The 14,914-nt window shown below is 34.7% G+C and overlaps 1 pseudogene; it reads right to left on the reverse strand.

The window, feature by feature from the left end:
* LOC141503416 (butyrophilin-like protein 8) overlaps positions 1 to 14,914 on the reverse strand; it is a 38,975-nt pseudogene that overhangs the window by 11,964 nt on the left and 12,097 nt on the right.

Genomic DNA, 14,914 nt, shown 5'->3' on the forward strand with positions numbered 1-14,914 from the left:
AGGGAGTAGTTTATGACCAAAGATGAAAAGGAGAACATTACAAAAAAACCAAACTGGGTAATTTTGGTTATATTAAATTAAAAAGTTTCTGCCCAAACAAAACAATTGCAAATAAGATTAAAAGGGATGTAGACTATTGGGAAACAATTTTTAAAACTGTTATTTCTGACTAGGGATTCATTTCCATAATATATAGATCTTAGTCAAAATTATAAAAAAGAAGTCATTCTTCAATTGATAAATGGTCAAAGGATAGGGAAAGGCAATTCTCAGACAAGGAAATCAAAAGTATCTTTAATAATATGAAAAATCCTCAAAACCATTATTAATTAGAGAAAAGAAAATTAAAATATCTCTGAGGTACCCCCTCACACCACTCAGATTGACTAATATGATAGGAAAGGCCAATGATCAATGTTGGAGAGAATGTGGGAAATCTGGGATACTAATGGATTGTTGGTGGAGTTGTGAACTGCTCCAACCTTTCTGGAGAGCAACTTGAAATTATGCCCAAAGGGCAATAAGAATGTGTATACCCTTTGATCCTGCAGTACCACTATTGGATCTGTATACCAAAAAGATCACTAAAAAGGGGGAAAATACCACATGTACAAAAATATTCATAACAACTCTTTGTAGTAGAAAAAATTGGAAATTAGGGGATGCCCATCAATTGGGAAATGGCTGATCAAATTGTGGTATATGTATGTGAGGGAACACTATTGTTATATAAGAAATCATGAGGGATGGGATTTCAGAAAAGCCTAGGAAGATTTGCTTGAGTTGATGCTGAGTGAAATGAGCAGATCCAGAAGAACGTTATACACTAACAACAACATGGGGTGATGATTAACCATGATGGACTTGTTCATTTCAGCAATACAGTAATCAAAGATTATTTGTTTTTAGGTTTTTTGTAAGGCAAACGGGGTTGAGTGGCTTGCCCAAGGGCACACAGCTAGGTAATTATTAAGTGTCTGAGACCGGATTTGAACCCAGATACGCCTGACTCCAGGGCCGGTGCTTTATCCACTACACCACCTAGCTGCCCCTAATCAAAGCTGATTTTAAGAGATTTGTGATGGAAAATACCATCCCTATCCAGAGAATTAACTGTGGAGTTTAAATGAAGACCAAAGCTTATTATCATCAAGTTTTAAAAGTTGTCTGATATATTATATTAATTTGTTATCTCTAATGTTTTCTTTCTTCCTTTTGGATCTGATTCTTCTTTCATAATACATTTAGTCTTGATCTATGTTTAGCATGATTGCAAATGTAAAGCCTATATCAGATTGCTTTCTGTCAGTGAGGGGAAGGGAGAAAGGAAGGGAAAAAAATTTTAAAATTCAAAACCTTGCAAAAAATGATTGGTAAAAACTACCATTGTATGTAGTTGAAAAGAAAAATATTAATATAATAAGACAAACAAGCAAACATCTGTTCATTTTTATTTTTTCTTTTCAACCAAATTTGGATAATATATTCCTTACCTGCTAATAACAAATGATAAATAATAATAATAAACATTTATATAGTGCTTACTATGTGCCAGACATTGTGTTAAGTTCTTTAAAATTATTATTTAATTAGATCCTCACAAGCCAGGGAGGTAAGTTAATGCTCATTTTACAGTTGAGAATATTGAGGAACATAGAGTTTAAGTGACTTTCCCAGATTCAGAGAAATAGAATGTCTTAGGTTGGATTTTAATTTAGTTCTTCCTGACTCCAAGCCCAGTGCCCAATCCACTGTACCACATAACTATCCAATAAAGTTTTTTGTTGCCTTTAAATGAATAATGTTAATTACTGCAATGACTTCTAAATTTCCCTTGCCAAGGGCATCCTGTATGCCATTCTTTCATGTGGCTACTACTTCCTTTTCTCTCTAAGTTTTGCTTTAAAAGTCAATTCATTAGGTGTATACTCAAATGCCTCTGGGATGATTTTTCCTTAGGTGGATCTTTGTTTGTTTTTGTTTTTAGTTTTTAAAAGGCAGTGAGGGGTTAAGAGACTTGCTGAAGCTCATACAGCTAAGTTATTTTTTATCTGAGACCAGCATCTGAACTCAGGTCCTCCTGATTGCAGGACCAGTGCTCCATCCACTGTACCACCCACCTGCCCCCTGTTTGTTTGTTTTTTTGCAATGAAATGGGGTTAAGTGACTTGCCCAAGGTCATACAACTACATGAGTATTAAGTGTCTGAGGCTGAATTTGATCTTGGGTCCTTCTGACTCCAGGGCCAGTACTAGATCCACTGAGTCACCTAGCTACCCCTTAGGTGGACCTTTAATTTAACTTCCTTTACTTTGTTTTTCCTCCACAGTTTCTTGCTTTTTTATGAGATAATAATACTTAAAATCTTCCACTATTTTGCTTGGCAAAGTTTCATAAAGACATTTTTTACTACAAATCAGTGCTGCCTTTGTCTTTCATATATCTCCTATAGATAAGCACAAGTACTTGCTTTGGAGTGGATTTCTAGGCTTGTTTGTTTTTTTTTCTTTGTAATCACTGATGAACATGAGTTAAATCCCTTAGGAAAAGCGGGGCAGCTAGGTGGCACAGTGGATAGAGCACTGATCCTGGAATGAGGAGGACTTGAATACAAACTCAGCTTCAGACACTTAATAATTACCTAGTTATATGACCTTGGAAAAGTTATTTAATCCCAAAGTCTTAAATAAATATTTTTTTAATTCCTTAGGAAATAGTTATAATATATTCAATTAATCAATTATAAAATCCTCCAGTTAGTATTTTTTCTTCCTATTTTTCAAATTGTCTTATATTTTACTCCCCTTCACATGCTCTATGATCCAGTGTGATTAACCTTCTAGCTGTTTCTCACACAAGACTTTCCATTCTCAAATTTTATAACTTTTCATTGACTGTCCCTTCAGATATGGAATCTTTTTCCTTCTAATCTCTACCTCTTAGCTTCCTTGGCTTCTTTAAGGATTCCATGAAGTATTTTCTGCAAAAACATGTCCCAGTATATATTACCCCTTTCTTTTAAGTTCCTTCCTTATGATTATATATATATATATATATATATATATATATATATGTATATATATATATATTTGTACATATATATGTATATATGGAGGAATGGAGGAATGTTTACACATGCATAAATGTACATGCATACATCTATACACATAGTGTACAAGACACATTTTATATTGCTTTCATATGTTGATATTATTTTTATACGTTTTTATTCACACACATATTTATGAAGTAGTAAATGTGTGTATGAAGGTAGAAGCAAATGGAAATAATATCATATACATACATAAATGTGAACATAACATAAAAATATTGAGAGATGATAAATATATGCACTCATATATGCATTGTATGTATTATATATAATACATACCTGCATATATGTGTTATTATTTATAGAAATATATATATATATAATGGATAGATAGATGGATAGAAGGTAGATCTTGTAAATAACACAGTTATTTGCATTTTGTCACCATCATTAAAATGTGACCTGACTGAAATGAAAGATCTTGGTTTTTTTTTTAATATCTCCAGCACTTGGTACAGTGCCTGACACATAGCAAGCACTTAATAAAGTTTATTGATTATTTTCTTCAGTTTTTGGTATTAGTTGTCTATTTAAATAGGTAGGACTAAAGTTCTTTTAATTTAATTTATTATCTTCATTATTTCAAGTAGTTTTTTAGTTGATTCTCTAACATTCTTTAAGTAAACCATCTGTAAAGAGACATAATTTTGTTTCTTCTTTGGCTAAGAGAGGCAAGTTTGATTCAGATTTGCTAGGACATATATTTCCCAGAAGCAGACAACTTCATGAGGTAGACAGTTAAAACCAAGAAAATGGAACAAGATGACTGCCATCTAAATGGACATTAATATGCCTGATTATGCAATTATGTATTTTGTCTGTTGTCTCATTCAATTCTATAACCCTTTAGAGGACCAGATTTAAGAGTAAAAGGTAAATATAAATTTAAGTCATTTTCATCCTAATTCCTTTTAAAATTATTGGTAATAATGTCTGACAGAAAAGTTCTATGCTTGAGATACAGATCCTGTTTTGTATGAATAGACATTTTTTGCCAAACATTTACTACTTATAAAACAATAGCTTCAAAAGAATACTGTATTTTTAATAATGACCTTTCATTCTTGCTTTTAAATTTTCTATTTTATTTCATTATGATGAATTTACATCGACCACTTTATCATAAAGAGAATGTTATATATTTTGTATGGTTTGTTAATTACATATTTTTGTTTCAACACTACCATAAAATTCATTATATTAAGTCCCTATTTTGCTATATAATCAACTGCATTTATACAATATTAATAAGATCTAATGTAATATAAGGGTAATATAATAATCATGTAATGTAATAAGGATAATAGCTATCAGTTACTATCTTAAGGAGAGTGATCATAAAGAAGACAAAAGGAAATGAAGGAATTTAAAAATGTAATGGTTAAAGACATTCAGCAGTACAGATTTAGTGATATTTCTGAAGAAGTATGATAGAAAGGAATTATGGGAGAAATAAAAACTACAAGTATTTTGCAACATCTTGATGGATTAATCAATCCTCCAAAGTCTAGAACCTGAGAGGGAGATAAGCCTTGTTCTAGATATAAAATTCATCTGTGAAAGTGGGAGTTGTGATAAAGATGGTTTCTATGGGCTACAAAGAAATATCACATTACACTCAAATTCTCTTTCTACTATCATAAATTCTGGGATGTAATTGTCACTTTCTCTCATATTTTCCCTCATTCTTATTCCAGTAACCAATTGTAATGCAAATTAAGGTATTAATTCCTTTCAATGGTCATAAAATGAATTACTTACATCAATTATTTCACTGCCCAGGTAAAATTGTCAAATACAGAATTTCTTGTACTCATTTACTCTAAACGCTTTGTGACTATACATTTTGAATATATGCTCCCTCAGCCTTTATTTTTTAAAAGGGACACAAATTCATAAATCTAATTTGTAGTCACATATCATATCAAGTCATTCAAGTACTTATTCCATTTATTTTCTTCCTTTCCATTTTACTTACCTGCTACCTACACTCTGGATTCCATTTCTTGTTTGAGTACAATGTTCAGGACTTAACATGTGATGTCTTTAATTTGGATGTTTCTTTATAGTAAAGGTTATTTTTCTATTAAAAAGAAACCATGATCATCTTGGTTTACTGTATAGTTTGGTGATGAAAATTGTCCTGGACCCAGTTTCCATTGTACATTTAATGACTGAGGTAACCACCCAGCTGGCTGACACAATAGCAAGATGCCTCCATCTCTGTGTCTCTCAAGAGAGATAAGAGGAGTTGACCCCAGAGCTGCAAAGAACAAGAAAAGAAATTAAACCAAAAATATATTTTGAAGATACTCAGAAATAGAGCTCACCTAGCCAAGGACTAGATTGTGGATTTGTTTCTGTATCTTGCTTTATCAAAGAGTGTGAAAGGATATATAGTTTCTTCATGTTCTAGCCAAATGAGCTAAGATAGAGAAGTTGAGGATATCCCTCATTGAAAAAGTAACTTACCTGTTCCCTGTAGTTCCCAAATATACTGTCGGCAAAAAGTTTGGGGGCTAAACCAACATCCATATATTGCCATATCTGAAGAGATTATGTTCTTGAGTTTTAAGGAGATTCTCCCTTCAGTGATAGGATCTTGCACAGACTGGGCATTTCCTTGATATTCCTACATTTGTGTCTCATCTGCTTCTTTCCTATCCTTACATAGAAACAGCACAGAAGAGAATTGGTTTCTGAAGAACCTCACCTCCATGTCCTCTAAACTCATCTTGGCTAAAAAATGACAGGAGAAAATGACATCTTCTCCCATCAATGCCTGAATAGACTCATCTGGGCCAATCATCTGAAACTGACCTGTAGGAATAATGAAAAAACGTTTTATTAACTATGAGTTTTTGTTAATTTAATGCACAGGATTTGAAGTAGGTACAGAATGGAGTGTTCCATATTATTTCTTCTTGATCTTCATTTATTTCAACCAGGACAGAAACCTCTCCCTTTTCCACTGACATCAGACAAGGGTAAAGAAGTTTTAAAAGTGTGTTTATAATATGAAGTAACAAAATATTTATGTTATAAAGGACTAGAGGAATCATATGACACAATCTTCCATTTTATGCTAGAATTCCCCGTACAGTATTTCTTATAGGTGATCATTCAGACCCTATTTTCTTATTTTCAGTGATTGAAGACTTCACTATGTAAAAATCACTCCATCCCATCTGGGATAACTCAAAACAAAAAGCTATTTCTTTATGTAGAATTAAAATCACATTACCTGTAACTTGTGCTAATTGGTCATATTTTTGCCTTTTATAAATTTTAAATTTTCAAATTAATTCTACCTTCCACTTTCTCATAATAGCTTTTCAAATATTTTTAAAATATAGGTTGACAAGAAGTCATGAAAGACTTGTGCTCTAGACAAATTGAGAGAATGCTCACATTGATATAATCATAGCTCCATTAAAAAGTAGAATTTTCTTGGGTCCATGATTCTTCTACCACTCTCCATTAGAAGGGATAAGACTAATACTCAGACAGATTAGGATATTAATGGACATGAGGGAGAAAAGGCAAAAATGACTTTTATCAAAAGAAGGTTTCTACTGTAGACATCATAGAGGATCTTCAATGAAGGTCTGTCTCTTTGGAAGAAAAAGGGAAGTAAAGTCCAGGAGATGAGAGAGCAAGTAAAGTCAACAGAACGTCACTTCTGGGGTGTAGCCAAGACAATGGCAAGAAGCTAACCTGCTCCTGGAGCCTTTCCCTACCAAAGACAAATGAATCCTCTACTCTGACATTCATACTACAGATTCCACCCAGAAAAAAAAGAAGATTCAAAGAAGTTTTCAACTGCAGACATTGTCAAGGGTCTTCAGTAAAGACCTATCTCTTTGGGGGAAAGGGGGAAGTAAAGTCCAGGAGGTGGGAGAGTGGGGCAAGCTAGCAGGAGGCTTTTATCCCCAGTGTATGCAGGTCCCAACAGCTTAATGATAACAGAGGTCCCAGCAGCTAGATAGCAAACCAGTAGGGAGGATCAGAACTCTAAACAAAGTCTGAACCCTGAAAGCACTGGGGTAAAAGACAGAACTAGATAGGGAACAATCCTCTGGTAAGTCAGAACTTGGATATAAAGGAGGAAACAAACATCTGCAAAGGCAAGATCTGGACTGCATAGGCAGCATCTTGTCCAACAACGAGTCAGGGTTCAGACCCCAGCCCCAGCCAAATAAAAGCTTGGATCTATACTCCATGTACCACAGGAGCAGAACTACAACAAAAATGAACAAAAAAGCTAAAATAGCACTCTCTATAGAAAAATACTACATAGATAAAGGGTTGTGCTCTAGCAATGCCATGTCTGAAGAAGAAAGCTGTGAAAAATCACTCAAAGGAGAAGTATAAAAACAATCTATAAATTGAACTCAAATACAAAGGTTCATTGAAAGGCTTAAAAAAAGAAATTTAAAAACCAAAGAAATAGAAGTCATGCAGGAAAATTGTGACAAGTTGAACAAAGAAATCAACTCTATTAACAGTAAAAATGACAACTGGAAAAGGAAATATAGAAGATAATTGAAGAAAATAATATCCTAAAAATTAGAATTGATCAGTTAGAAACTAATGATTAACTAACAGAAGGAAGATTCTATCAAACAAAATAAAAAGGCTGAAAAAAATTGAAGAAAATATAAAGTAGCTTCTAGGGAAAACAAATGACCTGGAAAACAGAGCCAGGAGAGATAGTCTATGAATCACTGAACTACTAGAAAGCCTGGACCAACAAAAGAACCTGGAAAACATCATCCAGCAAATTATAAGGTTTAAAACTGCCCAATCTACTAGAACAAAATAACAATATCACAAATGAAAGAATCCACAGAACCCTTCCAGAAAGAGACCCCATTAGGATAAACCCTCCAAGGGCTGTAATAGCCAAATTCCAGAACCCTCAAATAAAAGAGAGAATATTGCAAGCAACAAAAAGAAAATAATTCGAATACAATGTGAACACACAATCAGACTAACACAGATCCTATCAGCCTGGACATGAACTGGAAGAACTGGAATAACATATTTTGGAGAGTTAAGGACCTGGTATCACAATCCAGAATGTACCACCCTGCAAAATTCAGCATATACTCTCAGGGAAAATAGATGTATGTTCAATGAAATATAGAACTTCCAAAACTTCCTGACACAAAGACCAGAACTGAACAGAGAATTCAATTGCCAAATACAAACCTGAAATGTTACATAAAAATAAAGGTAAAAGAAAAAGAGGACTGAAAAAACAAAATTGTTTTACCCAAATACTGGTCCCTACAAGGGAAGATATAACAATTCTAATTCTTTAGAACTTGACTTCTCTAAGGAAATTAGAGGGTAGAATATAATTGAAGAAAATGAACTTAAAGGATATGGGTATAATTGGGTTTTGTCTCTCAATTGAAGAGATTCAAGATCACATCACTGAGCTTGAGACAAAAGGCTCTGAAAAAAAAGCAGAAGTGTAAACTTCAATTTAAGTGTCTCATTATACTATGACTCACTTTAATCACAAGGTGCTAAGAGACTAGTCTAATGAGGGCATCCTAAGCTATGAAGGACCTGAGACAATGTCTTGTTTACTTACAATTATTTGTAAAGTTCTCAGTGAGATCCCCAGAGCCTCTGAGTACTTAGTTCTTCAAGAACTTTCAGTTAATTAGGTCACCTTCCAGTGCTTCTCTTAACAAAGAGTAAAGTACCCTGGGTGGGGAAAGGAGGGGTAAAGGGGGAGAGACTACAGGTCTTAGTTCACTTAACAAAGTGTTAAGTACCCTGGGTGAGGAGGGGTGGGGGGTAAAATGTGAAAGAAAATAGGATTGGGGGGAGGGGCAAAATTAGTTCAAGAAATGATATATGGCTTGGGATGATACTTTGGTTCATGAAGACGATTGTGTGTACCTGAAAGATACTTGATACTCTGATCGATGAAACCTGATTAATAATACTTGAGCACCAAGGGGAGAAGCAGGAATTTATAATTTTAGAGGGAAAGAAGGGAGAATGTGAATGTTAAGTCAATTTTATTCAAAAGATTTAGGCCAGTGAAGGAATAACATACATTCCCATTTGAGTTTAAAAATCTAACTTAATCTACAGGGAAGGAGGTGCAGGGAATGGGAAAGATAAGGGAAGAAGGGACTGATAAAAGGGAAGGGAAGGTATAAGTGATAATAAACTGAAAGTTAAATTCCTAAATGAAAAGTGAAAGGGGAAAGGTAGTAAAATGTTGGTAAGGAGGAATAAGAGAAAAGGAAAGAATAAATATAAATGGAGAAAGCATGGAGGGAAATACAGAATTAGTAATCTTAACTGTAAATGTGAATAGGATGAACTGTCTCATAAAATGGAAGTGGATAGCAGAACTGATTAAAAACCAGAATCCTACAATATGTTGTTTACAAGAAACACATTTGAAGTAGAAAGATACACATGGGGTTAAAGGTAAAAGGCTGAAGCAAATTATATTATACCTCAGCAGAAGTAAAAAAATCTGGGGTAGCCATCCTAATCTCATTCAAAGTAAAAACAAAAAATCAATCTCATTAAAAATGATAAGGAAGGAAACTACATCTTTTTTTTTACTTATTTTTTGCAAGGCAATGGGGTTAAGTGGCTTGTCCAAGGCCACACAGCTAGGTAATTATTAGGTGCCTGAGACAAGATTTGAACTCAGATACTCCTGACTCCAGGGTCCGGACTCTATCCACTGCACTACCAAGCTACCCTGAAGCTACATCTTCTTAACAGGAACAATTGATAATGAAGCTACAACATCACTAAACATGTATGCATCTAGTGATATAGTATTTAGATTCCTAGAGGAAAAGCTGAGTGAATTACAAGGAGAACTAGAAAGCAAAACCTTAATACTGGGAGACCTCAATGGGAGACCTCTCACAGAGCTAGATAAATCTAACCACAAAATAAACAATAAGGAAGTTAAGAAGGTGAATGAAATCTTAGAAAACTTGGATATAATAGTCCTCTGGAGAAAATTTAATTGGCATAGAAAAGAATATACCTTTTTCTTGGAAGTACATGGCACCTTCACCAAAATTGACTATGTCCTAGGGCACAAATACCTTAAAATTAAATGTAGAAAGGCAGAAATTATAAATACACACTTCTCAGACCATGATGCAATAAAAATTTCATGTAGTAAAGGGTCAGGGAAAGATAAAACAAAAACTAACTGGAAATTAAATAGCTTTATCTTAAATAATGGGTGGATCAAACAACAAATAATATAAATAATCAATAATTATATCCAAGAAAATGATAATAATGAAACATTATGCCATAATTTATGGGATGCAGCAAAAGCAGTTTTGAGGAGGAGAAACTTTCTATCTCTAAATTCCTATATAAATAAAATAAAGAAAGACGAGGTCAATGAATTGTGTATGCAACTAAAAAAAAGCTAGAAAAAGAAGAAATTTAAAAACTCCAATTAAATACCAAATTAGAAATTCAGAAAATCAAAGGAGAGATTAATAAAATGAAAAGCAAGAAAACCTTTGATCTGATAAATAAAACTAGGAGCTGGCTTTATGAAAAATCCAATAAAATAGACAAACCTCTGGTTAATCTGACTAAAAAAAAGAAAATTTAACCAAATTACCAGTATCAAAAATGAAAATTGTGAACTAACCACCAATGAGGATGTAATTAAAAAAATAATTTGGAACTACATTGTTAAACTATATTCCAATAAATTAGGCAACTTGAGTGAAATGGATGAACATGTAAAAAAATGCAAACAGATTAACAGAAGAGGAAAAAATTATTTAAATAACCCCATTTCAGAAAAATAAATTGAAGAAATCATCAATAAATTCCCTAAGGAAAAAGTTTCCAGGTCCAGATGGATTTATAAGTGAATTCTATCAAACATTTAAGGAACAATTAATTCTTATTTTACTTAATCTATTCTTAAAAAAAAGGAGAGGAAGGAGTTCTGCCAAACTCCTTTTATGACACCAACATGGTGTTCATACCTAAACCAGGAAGAATCAAAAGAGAAAAAGAAAATTATAGCCCAAACTCCCTAATGAATATTGATGCAAAAATCTTAAATAAATTTTTAGCAATGAGTATCTCGAAAGTTATTAGCAGGATAATACACCATGAACAGGTTGGATTTATACCAGGAAGACAGGGATAGTTCAACATTAGGAAAACACTAAACATAATGAAAGATATCAACAGTAAAACCAACAGAACCATATGATTATATCATTAAATGATGAAAAGGCCTTTGATAAAATACATTTGTTCCTTTAAAAACACTAGAAACATTAGGGATGAAGGGAGTTTTCCTTAAAACAGTAAATAGTATCGACTTCCGTCCAAGATGGCAGAGAGAAGATAGGCACAGTTCTAAATCTCCTGATCTTTCCCCATATATGATATGAAACAAGCCTTTTAACATAACCCAGAAAGAAAAGCCAGGAGAAAGAACATGTGCCTCAGGATTTGTTTTTAGCAGTTGTGAGTGAGTTCAGGCACAGAGGGGGGGATCAGCCTGATTAGCAGTGGTCTTGGAGCCCTGGGAGCCTGAGGGTCCAAGAACTGGACCTGCTTGATCAGCAGCAGGGCTAGAGCCTGGTCCACCACGGGGGCTTGGGTCAACTTGGAAGCAGAGGCACTGATGGTGGCACTAACTATCTGGAGATTGCGGGAAGGGGGGTGGTGGTGAGAATTCCAGTGTAGGAGAGCTGTGGACATCAAACCTGGGCTCCTAGGTCCTGGAGGAACTATGAGTCCACACCTCCATTTCAGCTGAAGCCTCTTCCCAGAAACAAATACAATTACAGACCTTCTGCCCAGGCACAGGTGTCAGAGTAGAAGAACCAACTCAGCAGGCAATAAGGAGAGTGATAACCTCACCCCAGGGTACAGCCCACTATACATTGAAGAAAAAGTATTTAACAGCTTCAATCACTCCCTCCAGGCCAAGGAAGAAGGCTTCAATCAAGGTCAGAGTCACTCCATAGAAAGCAACCAGAACCCCCTACTGGCCAGCAGGAGAAATTACACCCACTGAGCAAATCCTCTAGCACCCCATACTGGCCAGCTGGAGATATTGCACTCAATGAGTAAAGACCTAGGGATCCCAGCACCAAACCTCTGTAAACCAGCCCCTCCCCAACTCAAGGTCTTAGCAAAATGAATAAAAGTCAGCAAAGAAAAGGTGGATCCATAGAAAAATTCTTGGAAGGAAAAGACCCTAACTCAGAGAGACCTAGAACCTCTGAGGAGAATATGATCTGGTCTCCAGCACAGAAAGACTTCCTTGAAGAAATAAGGAAGGAGTTTAAAAATCAATTGGATGATTTGGGAAAAGAAACCCAAGAAAAGATTAACACCTTGCAACAAAAAGCAACATTGGCAAATACAATTGGACAAATACAAAATGAAAATAATTCTCTCAGACCCTCAATCGGACAAATACAAAATGAGAATAATTCTCTCAGATCCTCAATTGGGCAAATTCAAAAGGAAAACAATTCTATGAGAACCTCAATTGGTCAAATGGAAAGTTCTTTCAAAAATAGAATTGACCAATTGGAAAAGCAGTTGCAAAAGGTAAATGAAGAAAAATCCTCTCTTAAAAAAAAGAATGAAGTCTGCAGAAACTGATGACTACATGAGACAGCAAGTGCCTGTTAAAGAAAACCAAAAACCAGAAAAAATAGTAGAAAATGTAAAATACCTCATCAGCAAAACCACTGACCTCGAGAATAGATCGAGAAGGGTCAACCTGAGAATTCTTGGTCTTCCTGAAAACACAGAAGAGAAAAAAAGCTTGAACTTAATATTACAGGATCTAGTGATAGAAAATTGCCATGATATCATGGAAGCAGAGAGAAAAATAGTTATTGAAAGAATACATCTGTCCCCTCCCAAAAGAAATCCTAAAATTAAAACACCAATGAATGTTGTGGCCAAATTCTAGAACTATCAGATAAAAGAGAAAATCTTGCAAGCTTCCAGAAAGAAACAATTTAAATACCAAGGAGCCACAGTAAGGATCATGCAGGAACTGGCTGCATCAACATTAAGGGATCAAAGGGACTGAAACAGGATATTTCGAAGAGCAAGGGATATTGGAATGCAGCCAAGAATCCACAATCTGGCAATGCTGAGACTTCTTTTACAGGGGGAAAATATGGACATTTAAGGAAAGGGAAGAATTCCAAAAATTCATGCTGGAAAGACCAGAACTAAATAGAAAATTTGGACATCGAAAAGGAGGTTCAAGAGACAAATGAAAAGGTAAAAAAAAAAGGAGTAGAAAGAAAAAAACCTGTTATTTAATAAGGTGAAACTGGCTATATCCCAGCAAGGGAAAACAATTCTCATAACTCTTGAGAATTGTAACTCTAACAGAGAAACTATACCTAGCCAGAAGTGATGGGCACTCACAACTTATCCATGAGACTGCTATCCAATGGGATGAAACTGGCAATAACCCCACTTGGGAGAAAGATTCTAAACTCTCAAGAATTTTAACTCTATTAGATAGACTTTACTTAGCGAGAAGTGATGGATACTCAGAATTTTCCTTGACTCAGATATAATGATTTAAAAACCACCTCCTCCTTAAAAAGTGGGACAGGAATGAGAACAGGAGGAGCAAAGGCATTGAATGGGGTAAATCTCATTACATTAAGAGCTACAAATGACCTATGGTTATAGACAGGAAGAAGGGAGGAGATGAGAAACACCTGACTCTTCCTCTCATCAGATTTGCCTTAAAGTTAAATTACACATGTACTCAGTTAACTTAAGCAACATCTTTTCTTTCAAGTATGAAAAGGGGAAAAGAGGAGGGGGGGATGGAGATAGGGAGGGGGAGAAAAAGGGGAGCTAACAGAAGGAAGGGAAGAGGAAAGGGGGAAAGGGAAAGATGAAAGAAAGGGGAAGGGGTTGATATAGGAGGGCAAACACACTGAAGGGGGTGGTATTCAGAAACAACATACTGGGGAATATGGATAAAGGGAGGAAGGGAGAAAATACATAGAGGGAAGATAGCATGGAGGGCAATAAAGAGTTAGTAATTATAACTTTGAATGTGAATGGAATGACCTCTCACTTAACATGTAAGTGAATAGCAGAGCAGATTAAAAACCAGAATCCTACAATTTGTTGCTTACAAGAACCTCATTTGAAGCAGAGAGGTACATATAGAGTAAAGGTAAAAGGTTGGAGTAAAATATATATTGTTTCAGCTGAAGTGAAAAAAGCAGGGGTAGCAATCCTTATTTCAGATAAAGCACCTGTAAAAATAGTGTTAAAAGTGATAAGGAAGGAAACCATATCCTCCTAAAAGGTACCATAGACAATAAAGTGATTTCAATACTGAATATATATTCACCCAATGGTATATCATTCAAATACTTAGAGGAGAAGCTGAAAGAATTATAAAAAGACACGGACAGCTAAACTCTGCTAGTGGGAGACCTCAACCTCCTCCTCCTTTCAGATCTAGATAAATCAAATCATAGAATAAATAAGAAATAAGTTAAGGAAGTAAATAGATTGTTAGAAAACCTAGATAGGATAGATTGTGGTGGAAATTGAATGGGGATAGAAATGAATATACCTTTTCAATGCAGTATATTGTACTTATACAAAAAATTGACCATGTACTAGGGCATAAAAACCTAATGATCAACTCCAGAAAGTCAGAAATAGTGAATACATCTTTCTCAGATCACAATGCAATAAAAATCATATGCTATATTGGGTCAGGGCTATATAGACCCAGAACTAATT

Source organism: Macrotis lagotis, chromosome 1 (genome assembly GCF_037893015.1).
Source record: "Macrotis lagotis isolate mMagLag1 chromosome 1, bilby.v1.9.chrom.fasta, whole genome shotgun sequence".
Lineage (NCBI taxonomy): Eukaryota > Metazoa > Chordata > Mammalia > Peramelemorphia > Peramelidae > Macrotis > Macrotis lagotis.